The 23,969-nt window shown below is 36.6% G+C and overlaps 1 non-coding gene across 1 annotated transcript; it reads right to left on the minus strand.

Moving 5' to 3' along the window:
* Window positions 1-20,560: 20,560 nt before the first annotated feature.
* On the minus strand, window positions 20,561-20,667 carry LOC141715765 (small nucleolar RNA R71). The gene has a single exon (XR_012572515.1). It is a non-coding gene; the product is annotated as a small nucleolar RNA R71 (small nucleolar RNA).
* Between the last annotated feature and the right edge of the window lie 3,302 nt (window positions 20,668-23,969).

Here is a 23,969-nt window from a genome sequence, read left to right on the forward strand (position 1 = left end):
TCACAGGATCCTTCAAGAAAGCCAAGCTGTACTGATTAAAGTTTATTCATCCTTCAAGAAGAACTTTGGGTTCAATATTACTGCAAGAAGATTGGTACTGAAGAAGATTGAAGAACTAAGGAGTGTTAGAGGTAAAGATGCACTCCCAAAGACTTTAATTATCCCCTACACAGGGAGAAGAGTGCATCTAAGGCCCTACTGGCTGATGGAGTTCATGGATGACAAAGGAGTGAAAAGATTTTTCATATTAGAAGACCAATTGAGCATCTCCAGCAATGAGACTCTTTTGGAAATGCAAGGAAAGTTAAATCTCTCAGAATCTGATGAACTGGAATTCCACAGGCAACTCCAAAATCAGATTGAGGAAAACAACAGAAAGCTTGGAAAGAGATCCAGACCTTCAAGGAACTAGATAAATTTGCTCAGGCTAGAGGAGCATCTTGAAAATGACTGTGTTCAAAACTTTGTACATTTTGTTAATTGAAGCACTTTTCAGTATTATCTACCGTCCTTTAAAATTTGTATTTTTAAGGTGTTTTGTTATCATCAAGTGTCTCTTAATTTATGGCTACAATTCCAATAGATATAAATTGAGGGAGATTGTTGTGCATATGTTGTGTACTTTATGATTACATGAACAAAATACCTTGGTAGATTTTACTTAGTGAAATTATGTAGCACTCGACGGATAAGGTTTATAGTCCCGACAGAGGACTCAATATAGTCCCGACGGATGATGACTTATTATCCATCGAGTGAGTAGCTTATGTAACAATAAGTCTGTAGCACATTTCTGCATACACATTGTTAGATATGCAGAATAGGTTGACTAATTGTACATAGATGATGTCTTGTAATTCTGTATAAGTGAAATGAAGTCAAGTGCCTGATTGCTACCCGACGGATGAACAAACAATGAATTCGACAGATGATCAACAACTCGACGGATGATCAATATCTCGATGGATGATCATGAACCCGACTGATAAAGAATTCAAATATCTGTTGACAGTGACAACACAGTCACATGCGTCGAGTGGATGCAAATGGAATGTGGTAGCCTATTTAACTGGGTTTTCGAGAATAAAAAAGCATTGCCATTTCCATGCTATTATGAAGATATTCAAAGATGCTGGAATAGAGTAATGAAGTAGCATTATAATAGACTAGATAGTTTTTGTTTTATTATCTTGTCTCATTGCTTTGTAATCTTGGTGATATATAAACCAAGAAGCAGCAACTAAAGAAAAAGAAGAGACACAAGCAGAGAAACATTTGTAAGCAGAATTCTTAGCATTTCTCTGTACTCTAAGTTGTTCAATACTTGTAAGCAGTTGTGAGCATTTTGCACACAGGGTTCTCTCGATATATATTATATATCTCTGGTGGAATCATTCAAATCCACCAGAAAGTTTTTAAAGACTCTTGTTTTTAATTACTTGTGTTTTGATTCATTTAAGTAACTATTTCGCATTGTGCTAATCAATTCACACTTATATATATATATATTCGAGTTAGAACATTTTTATTTCGAGAAAAAGTTTCAAGAGTTCCATTCAACCCCCTTCTGTAATTCTTGTCATATTGTTAAGGGTCTAACGGTTTGTTTTATAGAGAAGTGACATCTTGATAAGTATAATGACTTATCGAGATCTTTGAGTTCTCTATGGGTATACTTGACTTGTCGAGGCCTATATATCCTTGCATGTGAAATGACTTGTCGATATGTCTGAGATCTCTACATGTAGAAATGACTTATCGATATATCTGAGATTCTCTATATGCATAATTTGACTTATCGATATCTCTAAGATCTCTATATGAGAAATTGACTTGTTGATATCTCATATTCTTCACATCTTCATTTAACTTATCGATATCTCTGAGTTATCTGCATGTAGAAATGACTTTTCGATATCTCCAGTTCTCTACATCTTCATTTGACTTGTCGATATCTCTGAGACTTCTCTATAAGACATTTTGGACTTCACTACAAGTCATTTTGGACTTATCGAATGACTTCTCGATATAACTTGATCTGTGACTTATCGATATCTTGACTTAGAATATTTTTTATAGAACAACTTTATTCAACTCCAAGCTTCTACATCTTTTCTCTGAGGCATGATCATGGCTTGATCTTCTTCCATAGTTTATTCCTTAGCTTGAATATATTCACAAAAAAATCCCCCAGTCTAATCTTCTAACCATTTTTACAGACTTAAGAAATACAATATATAATGCAGATTTAGATTATCATACAACTTAATCTTAGGGTTGTCAATATGACTCAGTCTTGTTATTTTACATGCATGTCTTGCATAATAGATGATGATTTAGAAGACACCCTGTTCCATCTTATTTTAGTTCATTTAAATTAATAAAATATTTAAATGTTTTATTACGAATTTTATTGAATATATAATGTTTAAGTTAGATGAACCATAGTTTGGAGTAAATCTTTTATGAATTATGATGAGATCATAATAATGAGATCTGGAAGATGATAACTTTAAACTTAAATAGTTCCTGGTCATAGGATAACTAATTGGTAGTTGGTTATCCGCAAAGATTGGTACATACTATGGTTGCTTCATTATGAAGGATGTATGTTCCCATAAACATTTGTGTGGTGACACTATAGCTAGTATGTTGATGCTTATTAGAGATTAAGTTCACTAAATATGACTGGCACAACTGAACAATAAATGGAGTTCAATCACGTGTCAGTAGTTGTTTATATAGTAATTGTTGTACAAGTGTCCTTAGACTTGAGGTCGTCATAGTCATCTTATATGGACCGAACTATTCTTTGGTTTAGTTCTTAGCCTTCAGGGACAATAATAAGGGCTCTTCTGGGTGTATGAATTTATACATGAAGATAGTGAATGATCACTAAAGGATCTGCTCCTTCTAGTCAAAGAAGAGAATGTCCTATGCTATTCCACTTATACTAGTTCAGGATTCTCTGGCCAGAATGAATGAAATTAGAAAGAAGTTTCTAATCTGCATTGAACAAAACTAGGTATAGTGAAGAGGAAAATATCTAATTAAATTAGATAGCATTGACACGAGATCCATGCCTTGTATTTAATCGGGATATTGTAGGGTAAAGGGAATTTATTGTACGATAACTATTCACTGAATAGGTTCTTGGTATTTTAAGTAGTGAATTCATATTATCTGGATAATCGTGATATATTGAGAAATATTCCTTACGATTTAGAATAAATATGATTATTTTATTAATTGTATTTAATGAATTAAAAAATTCATATAAATAATAATAATTAGGTTTTATTATTGTTTATTTCTACTACCGGCTTTAATATTGAACCTACATGGTCACACCATAAAATAAAATGATTTAATGGTGAAAGAGTTAATTGATAATAACTAATCATTATTTATATTTGAAATAAATAACTGATTAACAATTTTTTATAATTAATAAAATATAATTTAGTTTATTATAAATTAATTAAGATGAGTTCTTAATATTATTAATTAAAACTTTAATTTATGAAATTAAATAAGTGAGAGAATTATTTTTCTAAAGAGTTTGGAAAAAAATTAATGATTAAAAGAGTTTTAATTATTAGTTAATGGATTAATGAGATTAATCAAAATATGGGAATAATTATACTATTTAATGGAAAAAAATCAGCAAATTTTGTTTAAATATACTATTATAAACCATATTAGCCTAACCCTATCTTCAAGAGTTATCAAGAGGGAGACAATTCTACTTACCTCTACAATCTTCTTCCTTCATCTAACGATCCGATCTCTTGGTGGATATAGAGTGCTTCGCACATTGAGGAGCAGCTGCTAGGAGTTTCTATTCATCATCCTTGGTTTAATTTAAATATTAGTAATTGATTGAATAACCATATTCATGAATTGTATGCAATTAATATGGGTTTTATGAGACTTAAATTACTATCATGCTCTTGTGTATGTAATAAAACCCATGAATGGTATCAAAGCCAGGTTGTATGCATATATTCGTGGAAAAAGTTTCACATTTTTATCATGTTTTATGAATTTTTTATCGATTTATTCATGTTTGGGGCTATAATCAATTTAATTGTGTTAAATAGTAAAAAATATTTTTGATCCCAGAATATGATTCTATAATTGTTGTAGATCAATAGAATATTTTTCTGAATTTGTTAATATGCAAATTAGTTATTTTGATTTATAAAGTGTTTTTAAATAAAAAATTAAAATCTATCTATATATATATTATTTTGTGATAATGTTATGATGATTAGCAGTTGTTCACGAAGAAAAAGTTGAAAATCATAATTTATATTCAACCCCTTCTTCTACAAATTATTTATATATTTATTGTTGGTAAATAACAAATGATTTACTTAATACTGAACAAACTAATAAGATAAAGAATAAATTGAACCATATTAGACATGGTTTTATCCATGATGAGTTATACATATCTTCTAGTATTCCATTGGGGTTACGTCTTATGTATACCATTAAATTATCATGGATATTTATCAGATCTTTAAGGAAATGGGTCGGCTCACCGCCGAGGAAGAAGATGGACGAGATCCAGAGAACACGTCTTCGGAACCTAGGGCGCCTAATATAGGGCTCACCCTATATAGGAGTCGCTTACGACGACTATTAACTACGAAGAGTTATAACAATGATTGGTGAAGTTTTATACGAAAGTTTACAACGACCATCATAACAAGTGATCACAATAACCATAATGAAGGAAGTGCACGATGACCGCTACAACGATGATATTACGACGGTCCCTATAGTAGAAGACGACGACGAAGAACAAGTATTGATAAGGAGTTCATAAAGAATGACTTTAAGCCATGGGAGAAAAAGTGAAACAACAAGGAATGAAGAATGATCCGGGCACAGGGGAAATGTCCCCGGACCATCCTAGGGGGAGCCCCGTTCTATATGGCCGCACGGGGTGGCGGCTCTGCAATGCAAGTGAGATGACAAAGAAGAATTAGCAAGAAGGTTGCTCCAACAACTAAACTGGGAAGTAAACAAAGCATAAGAACTACACAAGAAAAGAAGATAAGCCTCAGATGAGCTTTTCATGCGTAGAGTGCACCCTAGATATGGGAGAGGACTCCGGAGGACTCGAACGCTTCCTAGGGAATGCCAAAGAAGGAAATGGGCCCTCCGGGAGCCTGATGTCCTAGAATAACGTAACAAAGGTGTCGTTCTGTAGTCTTGAGGGTTATCCTCATAGGGGAACAGTCATAAACATCTAATGTGTGCTTTGGGAGCCCTGTCTCCATATTCGACGGGTTGTCCTTGACAGGAGACTCTAGGGTTATCTCGCACTTTGCATTTTTATGCTTGAGATCACTTGTCCTTTAGTCTAGTGGGTTATCCTTATCGGGGGCAAGTATGTGCTTTGGAATTTATGATAAGTCATGGCAATACCCACGATTACGATCGACGGAAGTAGCGGATAGGGATATCCACTGGATGGGGAGTTTTCTTGTCCATGAAGTCTCGAAGTCGTAACCGAGCCTTGAGACTTTATGACTAGGCCGCATTGCAGGGAACTCCTAGAGCAAATCAATGTTCGAGTTATAATAGAAAGTTGGTTCGACAACTCCTATTGATCCACGGAATGAGAACCCAAGTCCATCTAGGTTTCTTGTTCTCCAAGAATTACGTAGGGGTTGATCCTCTATAAAAGGAGGTATGTAGGCACATTGTAGGGGATTAGAAGCAAGAGCTCTATACGCCACCACCAAACACCCTTGCGATCTCTGCCCCCGATTCATCAGAATCACCACACTCCAACTTTCACGACAGAAGGACCACCGCTGCAGATCTTGATTCCGTCCGCAAACCTCAAATCTTTGTTAACCAAATTCCTCCGTTAACAAACTGGCACTAGAAGGAGGGGGTTGAATCAAATCATATTTTAGGAGGAAAAGATGTTCAATAATGGTTGAAACTATCGTGACAATGGCTATAACTCTAGTGAAGATAGAAGATACGAAGAACGAGAAACTACGTTAGTTAGCGGCGCATCGCCAGTTCTCATCAGCAACGCGGATCAGACAGAACAACTTCATCGGATGAGAGATGTATTGAATAGTTTTGACTTAAGATTGAGTACTACGTGGCAGAGGAAGAAAAAAAGCGGCCTCCGCAGAACCTGATCCGGTCAGACACGTAGGAAAGCTCCAATGATAGAGAGAGGTGCTCCGGATGATCATGGATAAACTGAGGTTAGACATGTACCAATCACTCTGCGGTGATTGAATTACTCTGAGGATACTGCTCCAATCATTGAACTCGTGGGTGAGGATACAGATGGACACAACAAGCAAATAAAGATGTACACTTAAAGCGACATGAAGATGGACGCAACAAGCAATATAGAGTTGGAAGACTTAAGCGGCAGGAAGATGTACGCTTTAAGCGACATGAAGATGGACGCTTCAAGCGACAAGAAGATGGACACTTTTAACGACAGGAAGATAGATGCTTCAAAAAGCATGAGGATAAGCAGCCGTTGTTATACTTCAATAATGTTGATTTATTGGAACAACTCCATTGGATGGATGATTCCTTAAAGCACTTCATGAGAAGCTTAGGTCTAATTGAGGGAGGTGAAAGCCAACATCACCCTCGAAGGTAAAATTCTAAGGAGAACATGATTGATGACAAATCTAAGGAAAATTGTGAAGAACAAAACAAGAAAGATCGTGTATTACACGATAAACATTTTTAGGGGGTTACACCCTATCGCTTGCAATACACTGAAGATGATCCGATTGTAGAAATCTCATATAATGAACAAAGGCTTCAACTAGAGCCAAATCAAGAGCAAAGGATAGTCCCACATGCACATCACTTATGACATATTGATAGCGACATCTGTCACGATGATCTGGAGATTGAGAAATAACGAAGGAGGTTATCTCGTTTGAAGGAGCGTCTTGACATCCAATAAAGCGACAAAGATCTGAAGATGCTAATTATGGAAATACAAAAGAATGGAGCACAACATGAAGTAGCACTTCATAGGCGTATAGATATGCCCCTCATAAGGAAATAAAGGCTTGGCGGCAATGAATACCCTCATTCGGAAAAAAAGGCAAACAAGCTTTGAATATAGAAGAAAAGAAAAAGAACTTGAAGATGTCGGCTGCATGAGCCATAGATGGGGAAGTAGAAGTGATACTCAGAGTGGTTCATATCGATAATGATGGAAGGGTAGAGATACACACACCCTAGTAGTTAATGGTGGAAGAAGGTCACAAGAGGAATATCAAGAGTCGGCAAACCGACAAAGGATCAATTCTCATAATTCTATATGGCAACAATCACAAGTAGTAGTGCCACCGTAACCACAAGATGTTGTGCTGCCGCAACCACAATATGTTGCACCGACACAGCCGCAAGTAGACCTGGCAATTCTTTCGTATCGTATATTTTCGTGTCATGTATTTTCGTGTTTCATGTACTTAAAGGGCAAACACAAAACCGACATGTTTAGGATTCATGTACTTTCGTGTTCGTGTACTTTCATTTCGTGTCATTTCATGTCGTGTTTTTCGTGTAAAATTGAATATTAATATTAATTAAAATAAATAAATAAATAAATAAATACCTAAAAATATAATATTTTTAGGTAAAATTTTAGGAAATATATTAAAAATGTATTTAGATCACATTTCTATACATATTATAAAATTAAGTAAGTATTTTAAAATTAAATATGCATATATCTATTATAAATATAAATATATTCATTAAAAATATTAGTATTTAATTATAATATTTATTTATGTCACATACATCGTGTCGTGTCGTGTACTCGAAGGGAAAATACAAAACCGACACTAAATCTTGGTCGTGTACTTTCATGTTCGTGTATTTTCGTGTCGTGTACTATAAAGACAAATACAAACACTAAATTTTCGTGTCGTTTCGTGTCGTGTAAGTCGTGTCCTGTCCGAAATTGCCGGGTCTAGCCGCAAGGAGTCATACCACAACCACAAATTGTTGCACCACCACAACTGCAGATTGTTATACAAACTCAAACTCAGATCGCATCACCTCTGGTCTTGCCGCAACCTAATTTTCAGAACATACTTGGAATAGGAAACATCAACATAGATGATTAAATAAAGCTATTGTCGCACTTGGAAGGTGGGAAGGTCATAACATCCACACAAAACATGTACCCATTCACCTCTGTGGTTAGGGAGACCACGTCGGAGATCACATATTATGATCTTCGTCCAGGGGGGTCGAACAAAATCTGAAGATTGCGGCCATGGCTATGAAGTAACTAAGTTGGATGAAAGTTCGGATTTATTGGGAAAGACAAGAGATTGAAGAATTATATTCAGGTTAAAAGGTTTGAGAATTCTATCAAATCTAGAAGATTTAACTAGGGATAAATCCGAGAATGATCAAGAAGAGAACACTTCAAAAAAAAAGATTATTACCAGGAGCTACTCATCATTTTTAGAACGACCCCTCAAGGTGACACTAAACCAGTTTTGTTGTGTATTCTGTAAGTTGTTCATGAACTTGTCCAGGAAGAAGATCTTAAAGGAGTTTCCACATGAAGGCAATCCCGCAAACTGTCATGACAAGGATATCCGAGGCCCGGATCATTTTCAATATGTTTCAGGGGAGTTCGTTGATTGGACATGTCCGTATATCTAGGATGTGCCCTCCTGGTAACATTTAAGGTTCTATTTTACTTAAACTTTCGTATGCGTAAAATCCTATCCAGTGTTCCAAAGATAATCAAACGCTCCAATCTATTAAAGACGTGGGCGTACTTTCAAAAATAAATAAAATCAGTTCAACTGTAATATCCGGGATATATCGTGTAATTATTTTTGCTAATAAATAATTATTATGCATGTTCAGTATCTATTTTGTGAATTATTTGTTAAGTGTTAAATGTGTTTGGATGTTTAAAAAAGGATATCAATTGAGTATTTTAAATTTTATATGTCCAAAATAAAATATAGATAAATTGTCATATCTTCCTAATTATTTTTATGTTAATTTATGAATTTATAGGAATCATATGAATTTTATAAAATCTTTTTCCGGGTATTCAAAATCTATTTTATAAAAACGGGAACCAACCGACGTCATCTGTTGTTACGTTTTTAGAACCCGAAACTCTTCCGAGAACTCCTTCCTAACCTAATTGTAATATTCCGAGCATTTTCCATGTTTTGACTTTTTCAATTCGGCGTACGGTTTGTCCTGCGCGGGTCCCGGCGCAACATTTTCGATATAATATTCGTTTCGGTAAATCAATAAAACTTGTATTTTCGAGAAACGGGAACTTTTTATTAAACTATTACAATTATCATCTCGTAGTACGTGTAACCAGGCACTGAGACCAAGACCGCAGTACAAATTGTACTGATTTGGATAATTATCTCGGAAACCGGTACCGTTTGGATCAGTTTTTATAAATAAACGTACCATTTTATATCCGGAATGATCCAACGGGATACTAATTTCCCGTAATTATAAATAGCATCTACCGTATTTTATTTTGTACCGGAAATCATTTGCAAACAGTATTTACAGAATTTTTACAGAGAAAAATACTATAATTCTATTTTGTTCTCCATAATCAAATACAAATTCGGAGGCGTTATCGATATCCGATTTTGGCATACATATACTCAAAACGAAGCTACTGAAATCTAGAATCCAAATCTTCCATCAATTTCAACCCAGAAACATCAGGTGATTTTCTATTTAATTATTTATATTCGAATTTCTTGGTATTTAAATTATGAATTTTTGTACGGATGATTGTTTGAATGATTTGATGATTGTATGTTGTAGAGCTTGTTTTCCTGATCATTTTGGTATGTCATATGATCGATTTGGAGTTCAATAACATGTTCAAATTAGGGTTTGATTCTCAAATTGTATAATTAGGGTTTATATTCGTTTGAATGTTCTTGATTAAAATTGGGGGTTTCTTATTTACGGATTATCAGAAGTTCTAAAGGGGTGGGTTTTGTTCCCCTTGAAATTTGCAATCTAATCATATATAGCATGTTGTCAGACGATCTCTAGATTGAACGGAGTTGTTGTTTAAAGTTCTCGCCGGAAAAACGAACCCAGGCGGCGGCGGGTTTTTCTGGTTAATTTTTCGACCAAAACTTGCGTTGTTTGTTGATTCTGATTCCATAATCGGGTTCGTGGTGATTCATACTTAAAATCTACAATTTTTGGGGAGTTTCTGAGAAATTTCCGGCCGCCGGAAAAGCTCCATGGCGGTGGCCATGGAGTCCGGCCGGCTGTTCGCCGGAGAAGACGACCGGGGTGTGCAAATTACAGTTTGACCCCCGGTCGTTTCTCTGATTTACAAAACTTATATTTCAGATTTAAAATATACAAAAGTTATATTCTTGTTTTGGAAATACTCAAAAATCAGATTTCTGTTTCCATGATTTACAAAAATTGTATTTTCTTTTTATAATTAATTTCAGAATTTGTTTTAATTATTTAAAATTCCAAAAATTATTATTTTAATTCCAAAAATTATTTTTAAGTCAAAAATAAATCTGAATTAAATAGTTAATTAATTTCAGTTAGTTTTTAATTGATTAATTCGTCAATTAATTTGAAAATTAATTGATTAATTATTTTAATTAATTCTTAATTGATTTTAATTAATTATTTAATTAGATTTAATTATTTAAAAATGATTTAAAAATTTCGAAAAATAGTTTCGTTGCCAGAATTGGCCGACCGAACCTTGTTTATTACTCTGAAATTGATCCAACAACCCGTTTTAATTCCGAAAAATATTTTAAAAATCATTTTAAATACCTGAAAGCCTACTTACGACCCGAGACTTATTTATAAATGATATACCATTGATTATTCGACGTGTTATGTGTTATATGTGAGTTGTTGATTGACTGTCGGTCTATATATTCGGTGATTACTTATTTATAGCATAACTTTCAATCCGTTAATCGGATTTGGGTGAAACGAAGGGTAGATAGAAGTGTATGTCGAATAGAATCGTATGAGTTAAATATTGATAGATATTTATAATGCCTAGCAGAGTAAGCAAGGCGTAAGAAAGGGGAAGCAGGTGATCAGAAAATAGAATTGACATGTAGAAAATACAGCAAGTGATCAGAGGATAGAAGCGAGGCATATGAAAAGCAGATGAGTGGTTGTTGAATAGAGTCGTTAGACGAGTACAAGTGAAGTTGAAATCGATTTTGATAAGGCAACTACTTCTAAACCTTTCTCGAGATATATTGCAAATATTTCTAAATTCTCTTGTGACATATTGTTAATATTCAAAATAGCTCTGTTTTATATTGAAAATACTTTGAATCCTTCTGCCTTGAACCTGAGCCATATCATTTGATCTTTGAGCCATAAGCCTTATTCTTTGTGAACCATTTCTTGTTGATTTGCCAGATATTAAACCACACAAATACGATACTACTCCGCAAATATATAACCATCATATACCAAACACTGGAACATAATTGTTTAAACATACAGAAACTTTTATACTCAACCATACCTTGTGACATCAAAGTATTAAAACCCTGTAAAAACATTATCCATTTAATACCCGATTATCTTACAGGCTGGAGGCCATTTCTTTTATATACTTTGACATACCCTTTCTGGTACCCATGAATTTTCACCATGCTCTTATACAAATGTTTTATTGCTATTGATTATGATCTGGTTTTATTGAATTATACTGTTTATCATATTGAACTGCTTTAGAATTGGATAGTTTTCTTTGTATGGACCAGATTCGTGGTCAGACCATATTGATGGTCAAGTTAGGCCAATGTGTGCCTTGGATCCAGTAGTTAGAGCAGTGATGTGTGCTTTTCTCGGGGTTAGTGCGTGACTGATCAGCAGCCTAACCTTGGTTTTAAAAATTTAAAATGAATATCCAATTCTATTGGTTGTTTAGCAAGAAACTTGATTCCTTTAAATCACCTCGTTTTTTATTGTTTAACCTCAGTTATTGATAATATGACTTGCTGAGCTAGTTAGCTCACTCTTGCAAATTTTTTTATGTATTCTACAGTTAAGAAGGATACGGTTGATAGCGAGGTTTTCCAGTTCAATGTTCGAGCTAGGATTCCAGATTATGATTGATCGAGCTAGCAGGAGCTTAATGCAGTAGTGAGATAGTAAGGTTGTAAGAATAATTTCATATCAGTTATAAATTAAATTAGATGGGATTTGGTACGTTGTAATAAAAGTTAAGGTTGTGGCTTGTTTTAATACTTTAACCTGTTGCGATCCGTGGTTAAGTAAAGCAGGGTCATTGCAAATAATATTTTATATACAGGTTTATATTTTGTGTATGTGTTGTGGACCCCAAACTTCTGACCCGGGTTTGGAGGGCGCCACATCAACTGCTTGAAGCTCCGAAAGAATCGAGAAGGATTTTCTCGTTTGAAGAATCGCTTGGACAAACTCTTTGAACAGTAAACGTGTGACGACCTCAACCCCGGGGTCAGGAGTTGACGTCATCAACAACAATAATAACAATTATAATTCAATCTAAAACATAACTACGACCCCTTTACCAAGACCTTTTCCAGGTTTAAGTATGACTTAGGTTCCCGACTAACACAACCCAAATTACCTTACACAATCCTGACCACTAATTCAATGCAGCAACTCAACATACCTCATCTGGTCTGAACACAACTACCTCAGAGGAGCCTGACACGAACGGAGCTGGAACTTTGCCCTAACTACCGCGCAAGAATCTCCTAGGCATCTGCAATACATATATAAAACATTCTGCAAGGGTGAGCAATCAATTGCTCAGCAGTACCACTATATGAATAACAAGTAAAAATGATTTAATAAAACAGTGATATGAACAGAATTCATAACTCGTTAGAAAATAAGTAAACATTCATAACTGGATATCAAAACTAGCATGCTCCGAGAAATAACAATATCAGTCGTGTGCTGTGTAAAAATACTAGAGTTCAATTTTAGCATGTTAATCACATTTATAAAATTGCTGTATCAACTACTCATGCCCTTACGGGAATCACAAAACCAAATCAGATACGTAGCGGATATGTGAAGACAGCTGATCAGGCTATCAACACCAGACAGCTCCAACTGCCATCTCATTCACCTGTTCCGAAACTCAGAGACTAGCTAGGTCTCTGGCCTGCTGGACTAATCGGTTATACAGTGCGCGCAACCGAATTAGCCTCTTACGCCACCTCAATAGGCCCACTCTGGCCCCAACGTATCCCATATCTGATCGTTTTATCCAGTTTTCAAAATCACTTTTACCTATCTCTTTTTCAAAATCAATTCTGTCACAGCACACTATTCAAATCCTCTTTTCATTTAAATCACGTTTAGAGATAGGTGTTCTCAGAAGTTACTTTTCCCCAAAACATAATTTAAAACAACATTTCAAATATGGGGGATACGTAACTTAAAACATTTCTGTTACATTACGAAAGTAAAACATTTAGCTATTCATATGCACTGTACCATAAATAAATGGTCAAGGGTACTTGCCTTGTAGAGCGTTACAACTATCTCTGATTGACCTTGAACCAATTTCGGGACACTCGGCTTTATCGCTTTACTATTTGACTATCCTGGATCCGACTTCAACGCTCAGGTCCTTCGCTGAGGAACCTCGCTGCACTTGTCGACTGATCACTAAGTTATCTCAGTTCGGTATCAATTCTTGAGTCCTTCGACTAGAACCTACAGAGCCGAAATATCCTACGTTAGATATCTAGGTATGCTTGACATATCCTCAATAACACATCTACCCATTCGATATCAAATCCCGACTCGTAATTATATAGATTATAATAACACACGTAATAATTAGGGTTCACAATCTCGGAAATAGGTTCGGTGTTTATTTTCAAAAAAATACGTATACTCGTCATTTTGCGAAATTAGGGTCATTGAGTTTTAACAAAACATTCACCACAATATAAAATCACGTTCCGCACAGAATATATGTATATACTTATTTATACTCGTTCGACGTTCCGATAATTACAGGGTATGTCCCGAATTTATGAATTTAATTTCCAAAAATTCGGGCAGCACCTCCACTATTTATTGGCCTACCCGTCGAACAATTCGACGTCAAATCACAACAAACAATCCAACAATTTATTCCACCAATACAACCGAAATCCATTTCACAAATCCCAAACACCAATTTAACCAACTAACTATTATTATTACAACTTATATTTATACTCGTATTTATTTATTAATTTGTAGGACTCAGAACAACGTCATCACCGTCCACTGTCGGCTCGCCGAAGCTCATCGCCGATGGCGATAAAATTCGCGGGTTTTCGATTTTATCGAACTTCCTTCACAAATTTCCTCGATTACTATAATTTCATTCCCGTACAAAAATATTTCATTTCATGAATTGCAATCAATTAACTTCTGTAGAGAATTAATAAATTAAATTAATAAAATAAAATTCCCACAGAACAGATAAACCAAGGCAGCAATCACAGGACACACGCGCGCGTAAGCGCAGTACCAAAACACCAGAATTAAGCCGCCCCACCTCGCCAGAATCGGGAAGCGGCAGCGAACACGACACAAAGAAAAGGGACAGACACGCACACGGATTAGCACACACAGAACACATATACACATTCAAGCATATATACATATCTGTATGCATATAATCAAGAAAAATAATACCGAACGGAAACCACCAAGCCAACCAGAGTTCAGCCGCGGCTTATCGGAAAACCAGGGGCGAAACAAGAACGAAGTAACAGGGAAGGAACGGGGATGGGGAGAGGAGAGATGTAGGAGGAATCGAGAGATATTGAGCCAAGAGGGAGCAGGTGCAAATCGCACCATCAAAGAAAGAAAGAAACTAAAAATGGAAGCCCAGAAGAAGAGACACAGGGTTGTATCTCTCTGTTATTTTTTTATCCAATAAGCAGTTAACACGTCTCTAATAAAGCTGGGAAAACTCGTCACGTATACACAATATAGACACGAATCAATACAACGCACCACAGCCCTTTTTCTGATTCGATATTTAGCGATTTATCGAGCCAAACTGTACATAAAATAAATTCATAAAATTATGAAAATAGTCTTAAAATATTAAAAATATCCCGAAGTAAATAAAAACATAAGTTTCAAAATTTTAAAACAATTTTCGAAATATAATTTATACTCGCTTTTATCAATTAAACGAATCAACGCGCGGGTGAAATTAATCCCGAAAATTTCCAAAATAATTTTAAAATTCCCGGAACATTCCTAACTTAAATAAATATGAATTTCATACTTTTTGGAGAATTCGGGAATTAAATACATATTTTACAAATAAATGCAAACAGAAAATCGTATAGGGTTAAATAATTAATGAAATATTGATTTCTGAATTCTATAAAATCCCAAAAATAAATATTTAGATTATAAAGTCATAAAAAAAATTTTAGAGACCATCCACATATTTACACAAGTAAACTCGTATTAAATCCACTTTTAAAAGTGAAAACAATTCAATACAAATCCATAATTAATTACACGAACCACCCTGAACACCGTAATCCACACACATAGATAAAAGTAAAACAACACATAGCTGACAGAAGCTATACACATATATTATTCACTCAGTAATTTCATGATTACACTTTAATTAAATATAAAAGTATACGAGTCGCTACAAAACGCCCTTATCGAGGTAGACACATCTCTTATACAAAATGCACCCTCCAAGGATGAATCCCCTTATAGAGGTAGACGCGTCTCTTATACAAGACGCACCATCCAAGGATGAATACCCTTGTCGAGGTAGACGTGTCCCTTATATAGGACGCACCCTCCAAGGATGAATCCCCTTTCGAGGTAGATGCATCTCTTATACAGGACGCACCCTCCAAGAATGAATACCCTTGTCGAAGTATGACGCTTTCTAACAGAGGAAACTCTCTCTAACGGCAATTTTAGAAGTATACCTGATCTTGAAAAACGTAGTAGGGTAATTCTGCATCATGCATCAACAAGATTAGGATGCGTCTGATACTTGAGGTGAACCGTGGTTATACTTGCATTCGTAATCAAAGGAAACAGCTGGTAGTGGAATGTTTTTCTGATCTAAAAATGCATTATTCGTGAAGTCCTGCAATTTTGGATGAGCCTTGGGCCTTTGCGGTTGAACCTCATAGTTGGATGTTTCTAAAGCTAGAAGAGGATTTCATCAAGTGGAATTTCTGTCAAAAGGATGAGGAATCAAAGCAAAGCAATGGAAGTTCTGTAAAAAAAGATGAGGAATCAACACAAAATAATGGAAGTTCTGTCAAAAAGACGAGGAATCTACGCAAAAGCTTGAAGATGAAAAGATGGAAGAAAAACTCGATCCCAGTTTGTGCATACCGTTTGGTTTACACAACGTTGAAGCTATGAATGAGAAATAGGGGAGTCCTCATATAAGGCGCGGCTTCGAACCCTTACTCGCTTACGTATATTATAGTTGATTCAAGTAAGGCTCAGCCTGAATAGCAGACTAGTAGCAATAAAATTACTCCTAGCCTAGGTTGTAGTGCATACACTAGAGTGCATTAAGCTATTAAGCTAAAGTGTGTTGCGCATCATTGATGAAATTTTAAAGTTTTTTATTTCAAGACATGAAGATCAATTCTCGTCGTTATGTTTATTTCAAGACATGAAGTGCAAATGAAAATACGCATGAAAGTCAAAGACAATTCCCAAACACGCAAAGAGTAAGAACATCATTCAAGAAAATAAGAAGACACAAAGCTTCTGAGGAAGGTCCATCAACCCTAGGGCGCGCCCTAGGAGGTTCTGCTCCAATAATGAAATTGCTTTGTTTAAGTTGTTACAACAATGAGTTCATTTATCATCTTGTTCTAAATTTCAAGAGCAATAAGAATAGCTCCCAGACATGCTAGAAGAAGTAAATCCTCCTGAAGGAGCCATATACTCATTTGGGCATGCCCGAAGAAGGATTCTCCCGAGGAGAGAAATATTGGAGTCACTTCATTCTAGTTATAAGTTCCCTGCTTGTTTAACTTTTGCAAGATAAAAATATTATAAGGCAAAAGTGAAATGACAACAACAAGGTACGCAAGAGTCTAGATGCAAAGTGTGATAAGTAAATAGGTTCGTACAAGCTGCAAGGATTTAATAAAGGCCCGCACCTCAAATAAAAGTCGTAGTATCATTGAAGTCACAAGAAAATACATATGAAGAACTTAAGACGAGGAAGGTTTATCAAGCACACCCCTATGCTCAGGGGTTGAGAGAAGATAGTCCAGGAGAGAAGAATCCACGGTGGAAGGAACATCATCCTCATGATTGGCAATGTCCTCATTCACAACAGCACCGGATGCTTCAGCTACGACACCTACCATGCATTTTACTGTAACAAGCATGCCTGAGGTCTGAATATACCGGTGGCCAAGTCCTAAGGCAATCCTCCTAGCAGCGATAGCCTTGGCATTGTCCACCTTGAGGTCATTGATGTATGGGAATGTTTTGGCATCAAAGTAACTTAAGTCATAATCAGGATCGTTCGCAAAGAATCTCCTTGGTGATTTATGCTTGAAGCTTACACTTCTCCACCATGCATGCATCAACCACGACATCCAAGCTAAGATCAAACCTCTTTCCGAGGAGTAGGATCAAGTAGTACATGACATGTCAAACATGGAATAAAGCACACAAGGTAGAGATGCATGTGTATCAACGTAGATGAAGAAAATATGAGATAAAAGTATATCATGAATGTGCAAGTGAAGAAGGCATGGGGCACGACAAGCATTCATATATGAAAACTCAAGTAAAGGTGAATCAACATGAAACGCTAGAATAAAAATCAAAGGATTTTATTCCTAGGAGGTTCACCCCCTAGACCGCCCCCCGAAGGTGTGCACTCCCTAGGGTGCGCCTAACACCTACCGGATGAGGAGGAAAGATCCTTTGAGGAAGCTACAACATCCATTTTCTTGACAAAAACTCTTTTCTTAAACTTTAAACCAACATTGGGGTGGAGAACTCCAATATTCCTGAGGTTATCCTCCGTAAAAGGAGTTTCGAGACTAAAGTCTTCAAGGGAAAGGGAAGTATAGCATCCGCTTTCTCCGCGGCCGCACTACTTAACTTCTTCACCCACTTATCATCTATTTTGAAGAAAAAGAGATGATGTTACCAAAAGAAAGAAATATTGATACGACGCCAATGGAAGACAAGTTAGGAAGATGTATGAACATCTAAGTTAAACTGACATATTATGATGAGGATGAAGACTCAATAAATAAGAAATCTCACTTGCAGTTGGAACAATAAGCTTATGAAAATCATAAAACATGAACAAAGATAACGGTCCTTCCAACTGTGAAGAGACAACTGTAGAGGCGCCATATTGAGTGGCATTTATGTTACTTTATAATGCTCCGTAAAGCTTTGAATTGGTGTTTTGTACTCGAGTTGTTAGTGTTTTTAATGTATTTTTGTAGTGTTTTTGCATTTCAGGTATTTATCAGGAATTAAGGTGATTTGGCATTGTTTTGATGCTAATATGGTGTTAGGATGGTGTCTAGAATAAAAGCTCGTGAAAAGACCAACTCAAATCAGCAAGAAAAGAAGAAGTGAGAAAATTCTATAGAGAGTCAGCGTGCCCGCGCTGTAAAAGCACGCGGCCGTGCCAGGATGACAGAAGTACAGCGCGCCCACGCTGGTCAAGCGCGCGGCCGCGCCGAGTCGGGATTTCAGAATCCTGATTCTCCTCTGATTTTGATCCGGAAGACTTCTACTCTGCATGGGCTACTAAATATAAATATAACTTAAGGTCATTTTTTATAACAAGACGTACCAGAGGTTAAGGAAAAGGCATAAGAAGACCATATAGCACAATTCAACCAAGGCGAAGAAGATCTAGTTTATTCTTGTGATTCTTTATTTTAAGTTGTAACTTTGGATGCTAGTTTTCTTATTCGTTAACCTATACTCTTGTTTCGTACTTGGTTTATTATTTATTCAGTATAAAGACTACATTTATTATACCATGCTTTTATCGGAACCACGTTGATGATGAGTCCGATTATGGGATAATCGTTATCGTGGGTTTCTAATGGATTTATTTATGGATTTCTTTAGTTAATTCGTTTCGATGCCTTAGTGTGTGGTGATTGTATGATAGCCTAGTATTGGTTGTGCTTATTCGTCTTATGAGCGTCGCAAACTTATAAGATAGCGTGTTAATCTTTAATGAAACAAAAGTGAATTTAAGGGTTTAGAACTTGCCATGCTAGCATAGGTTCATGTATTTGTTATGCATGATTCGAAGGTAATTTTAGCCATCTTACTTTCCCTATGTAATCACGATAGATAACTTGTGCATTAAACCTTTATGTTGTCAAATTCTATAGACATATAGGGTCTCAATATAATTGGTGTCTATTCAGCTTCTATCTCTTTTGTGGATGTCTGGTAGTATGGTATTCGTACAACAAAAGTTGGCTTTTATCAGTTTCGTGTTATCTGATTAGTATTATCACCATTACATGCTAAGGTTAAGAACAAAAAGGATATTGAATGAAGTATTTAATGAAGTTAGAATCCCATATTTGTGTCATATAGTATTCAACTCTCTTTACTCTCTTAGTTAATGTTCTTTAGTATAATCTCTTAGTTAATCTTATTTATAAACAACCTCAATTTTTTATTCATCTTAGCATTGGATAATAGCCATACCATTGTTGTATAAATACATTGATTGAAATTAACCTAAACCAGTCCCTGTGGGAATGAACTAGAATTAATTCAATATTACTTGTGATCGCGTATACTTGCGTGAATATTAGCGCGTGTTCTAGCTCTAATAAGTTTTTGGCGCCACTGTCGGGGACTTCGATGTTAATTTTTAGTTTATGTGTTTGTCATCATTGGACGTTAAAGTTCAGTGACTCGAACATTATTATTTACTAAATTCCTTATCTTGTTTCAGGTACTCTAGCAAGCGTGTATGCATACACATTCTCAGTCTCGTAAGAGAACACTGGATCAAGCTGAGGAAGAAGTTATAGTCGAGGAGAAAGTTGAAGAAGAGATCTTAGTTGAGAAGGAAGAAGAAGAACTTATTACAATGGGAGAACCAAAAGTGAATCTGAAGGCTTTAATGGATTACTCTCAACCGAAGATCAGTGATATTCAGTCTAGCATTGTTCGACCAGCCATCTCGGCTAACACCTTTGAGATCAAGTTGAGCATGATTCAGATGATACAAAACTCAGTTCAGTTTGGGGGTTCTCTGAAAGAAGACCCCAATATGCACATCAGAGATTTCATCGAGATCTGCGATACTTTCAAGTTCAATGGAGTTTTTGAAGATGTTATTAAGTTGAGGCTTTTCCCATTCTCTCTGCGGGATAAAGCGAAGTGCTGGTTACATTCTCTGCCACCAGGGTCTATCACCAAATGGGAAGATCTTGCTCAAAAATTCTTAACTAAATTCTTTCCTATGGCGAAGACTACGGTGATGAGAAACACACTTACTCAATTTGCTCAGCAATCTGGAGAATCTTTATGTGAGGCTTGGGATCTTTATAAGGAGATGCTTAGAAAGTATCCTCATCATGGGATGCTTGACTGGATGATCATTAACTATTTCTGTAATGGATTGGGTGCTACTTCTAGACTCATGCTTGATGCAGCATCAGGACGAGCATTGTGGGCTAAAAGCTATTATGAAGCTTATGAATTGATTGAACTGATGTCTGCAAATGAATACCAGAATTCTACTCAAAGACTACTGCTATAACTGCTCAACATAAGGCTTTGATGATGAAGGTAGATTCTTTGGCTAATTATGGGGTTAATCAGATCACCAGTGTCTGTGAGCTTTGTGCTGGTGCCCATGAGACTGAGCAGTGTGTTATTTCTAGTGAATCAGCTCAGTTCGTGAGCAACTTTCAGATGTCGCGGCATCCTATGCCGGCCACCTATCATCCTAACAACCATAATCATCCTAACTTTAGTTGGAGCAACACTCAGAATGCGGTTCAGCAGCCTTATCAGCAATATCCAGCAAGGCAGTACAACCCTCCTGGTTTTCAGCAACCTTAATATGCACCAAGATAACAACTCCAGCTGCAATGGTCTAATGTAAAATCTGAATTGGTGGAGTTAAGGCTCATGTGCAAGAGCCAAGAGGTTTCTATCAAGACCTTGGAAAATCAAATTGGACAAATTACCAATGGCTTGTAAAATTGTCAACCTAGTACATTCCCTAGTGACACTAAATTGCCAGGAAAGAGGGAAGCTAAGGAGTAGGTAAAGGCAATTACATTGAGGTCTAGGAAGGTTGCAAATCCCGAACACTCTCAAGTTTCGGATGAAGAGGCTGTGGCTGAAGAAGAAGGGCAGAAGGAAGCAGAAGTGGAACCAAGGAAGACTACTGTTGAACACACTCCTCCTGAGGTAATACAGGGGAGAAACAAATCTATCCTCCACCTCCCTTTCCTAAGAGGCTGCAAAAGAAAAAGTTTGATAAGCAGTTCGAGAAGTTTCTGGAGGTGTTCAAGAAACTTCACATCAACATACCTTTTGCTGAAGCTCTTGAACAGATGCCTAGTTATGCAAAGTTTATGAAATGTATACTTTCTCAAAAAGTGAAGTTTGATGACTTAGAGACCGTTGCTCTCACGGAGGAATGCAGTGCTGTGTTGCAACAGAAGTTTCCTCTGAAACTTAAGGATCCTGGATGCTTCACTATTCCTTGCACCATTGGAAAGGTGTCATTTGACAAATGCTTATGTGACTTGGGAGCTAGCATCAATCTGATGCCTTTGTCAATCTTCAAGAAGTTGGACTTACCTGATCCAAAGCCGACTTATATGACCTTGCAGTTGGCCGATCGTTCTATTACATATCCACGAGGCATTGTTGAGGATATCTTGGTCAAGGTGGATAAACTCATCTTTCCTGCTGATTTTGTAATTCTTGATTTTGAGGAGGATAAGAAGATTCCCATAATCTTGGAAAGGCTTTTCTTGGCTACTGGCCGAACCTTAATAGATGTGTAGAAGGGTGAGCTCACCATGCGAGTGCTGGATTAGGATGTAACTTTTAATGTGTTCAATGCCTTGAAATTCCCTACAGAAAATGAGGAGTGCTTAAAGGTGGAGTTGGTTGATTCGGTGGTTACTACAGAACTTGATCAATTGCTAAGGTCTGATGCCTTAGAAAAAGCCTTGTCGGGGAATTCAGATAGTGAAGATGATGAAGGTGATGAGCAGTTGTAATATCTGAATGCTTCTCCCTGGAAGTGGAAGATGGATATGCCTTTTGAATCTCTTGGAATGGAGGAGCTGAACAAATCTCCAAAGCGCCTCAAGCCATCTATTGAGGAAGCTCCTATACTTGAGCTTAAACCATTGCCTGAACACTTAAGGTATGTTTTTTTAGGTGATGCATCTACTTTTCCTGTGATTATTACATCTGACCTTTCAGGTAGTGATGAGGAAAAACTCTTAAGAATTCTAAGAGAGTTCAAGTCTATAGTAGGTATCAAGGGAATCAGCCCCTCTTATTGCATTCATAAAATTCTGCTAGAGGAAGGTAGAAAGCCTACTGTTGAGCAACATAGACGACTTAATTCGATCATGAAAGAAGTGGTGAAAAAAGAAATTCTCAAGTGGTTGGATGCAGGGATCATCTATTCCATTTCTGACAGTTCTTGGGTGAGTCTAGTTCAGTGTGTGCTGAAGAAATGAGGTATCACGGTTGGAGCTAATGAGAAGAATGAGCTCATTCCTACTCGAACAGTCATAGGGTGGATAGTTTGTATGGACTATAGGAAGCTGAACAAAGCCACGAGAAAAGATTACTTCCCTCTGCCTTTTATTGATCAGATGCTTGAGAAGTTGGCTGGGCACGATTACTACTATCATCTAGATGGCTATTCGGGTTATAATCAGATCTGTATTGCCCCATATGATCAGGAAAAGACTACTTTCACTTGGCTATTTGGTACTTTCGCCTTCAAAAGAGTTTCTTTTGGGTTGTGTGGTGCACCTGCCGTATTTCAGAGATGCATGATGGCTATCTTCTCTGACATGATTGGTCAAAATGTGGAGGTGTTCATGGACGACTTCTCTGCTTTTGGCGATTCATTTGACGAATGCTTGCAAAATCTTGGCAACATTCTTAAAAGGTGTGTTGCGACCAATCTGGTTCTCAACTGGGAGAAATGTCACTTTATGGTGCGACAGGGCATTATTTTGGGAACAAGGTCTCTAGTAAGGGTCTTGAGGTGGAAAAAGCCAAGGTGGGGGTCATTGAAAATCTTCCTCCACCAATTTCTGTCAAGGGAGTTTGCAACTTTCTTGGTCATGCGGGTTTCTGTAGGCGGTTCATCAAGGACTTCTCTAAAATTTCTAAACCCTTGTATAATCTTCTGGAGAAAGATGTCCCGTTCAAGTTTGATGATGAGTGCCTAGCTGCTTTTGAGTTCTTGAAGAAGAGTTTGATCATGGCACCTGTCATAACTTCACCTGATTGGAATGAACCTTTTGAGATGATGTGCGATGCAAGTGACTATGCAGTTGGTATAGTTCTTGGGCAGAGAAAGAACAACATATTTCATGTGGTCTACAATGCTAGTAAGACCCTCAATGGTGCTCAACTGAATTATACTACTACGGAGAAAGAACTTTTGGCCATTGTCTATGGTTCTGAGAAGTTTCAATCTTATTTGCTTGGGACGAAGGTGACTTTTTCACTGATCACGCTACAATTCGATATCTCGTCTCAAAGAAGGAATTGAAGCCTAGATTGATTAGATGGGTTCTTTTACTTCAGGAATTTGAATTAGAGATCAAGGACAAAAAAGGTACTGAGAATCAAGTCGTTGATCATCTCTCTCGTTTGGAAGATCCAAATGC

Source organism: Apium graveolens, chromosome 3, assembly GCF_009905375.1.
Source record: "Apium graveolens cultivar Ventura chromosome 3, ASM990537v1, whole genome shotgun sequence".
Lineage (NCBI taxonomy): Eukaryota > Viridiplantae > Streptophyta > Magnoliopsida > Apiales > Apiaceae > Apium > Apium graveolens.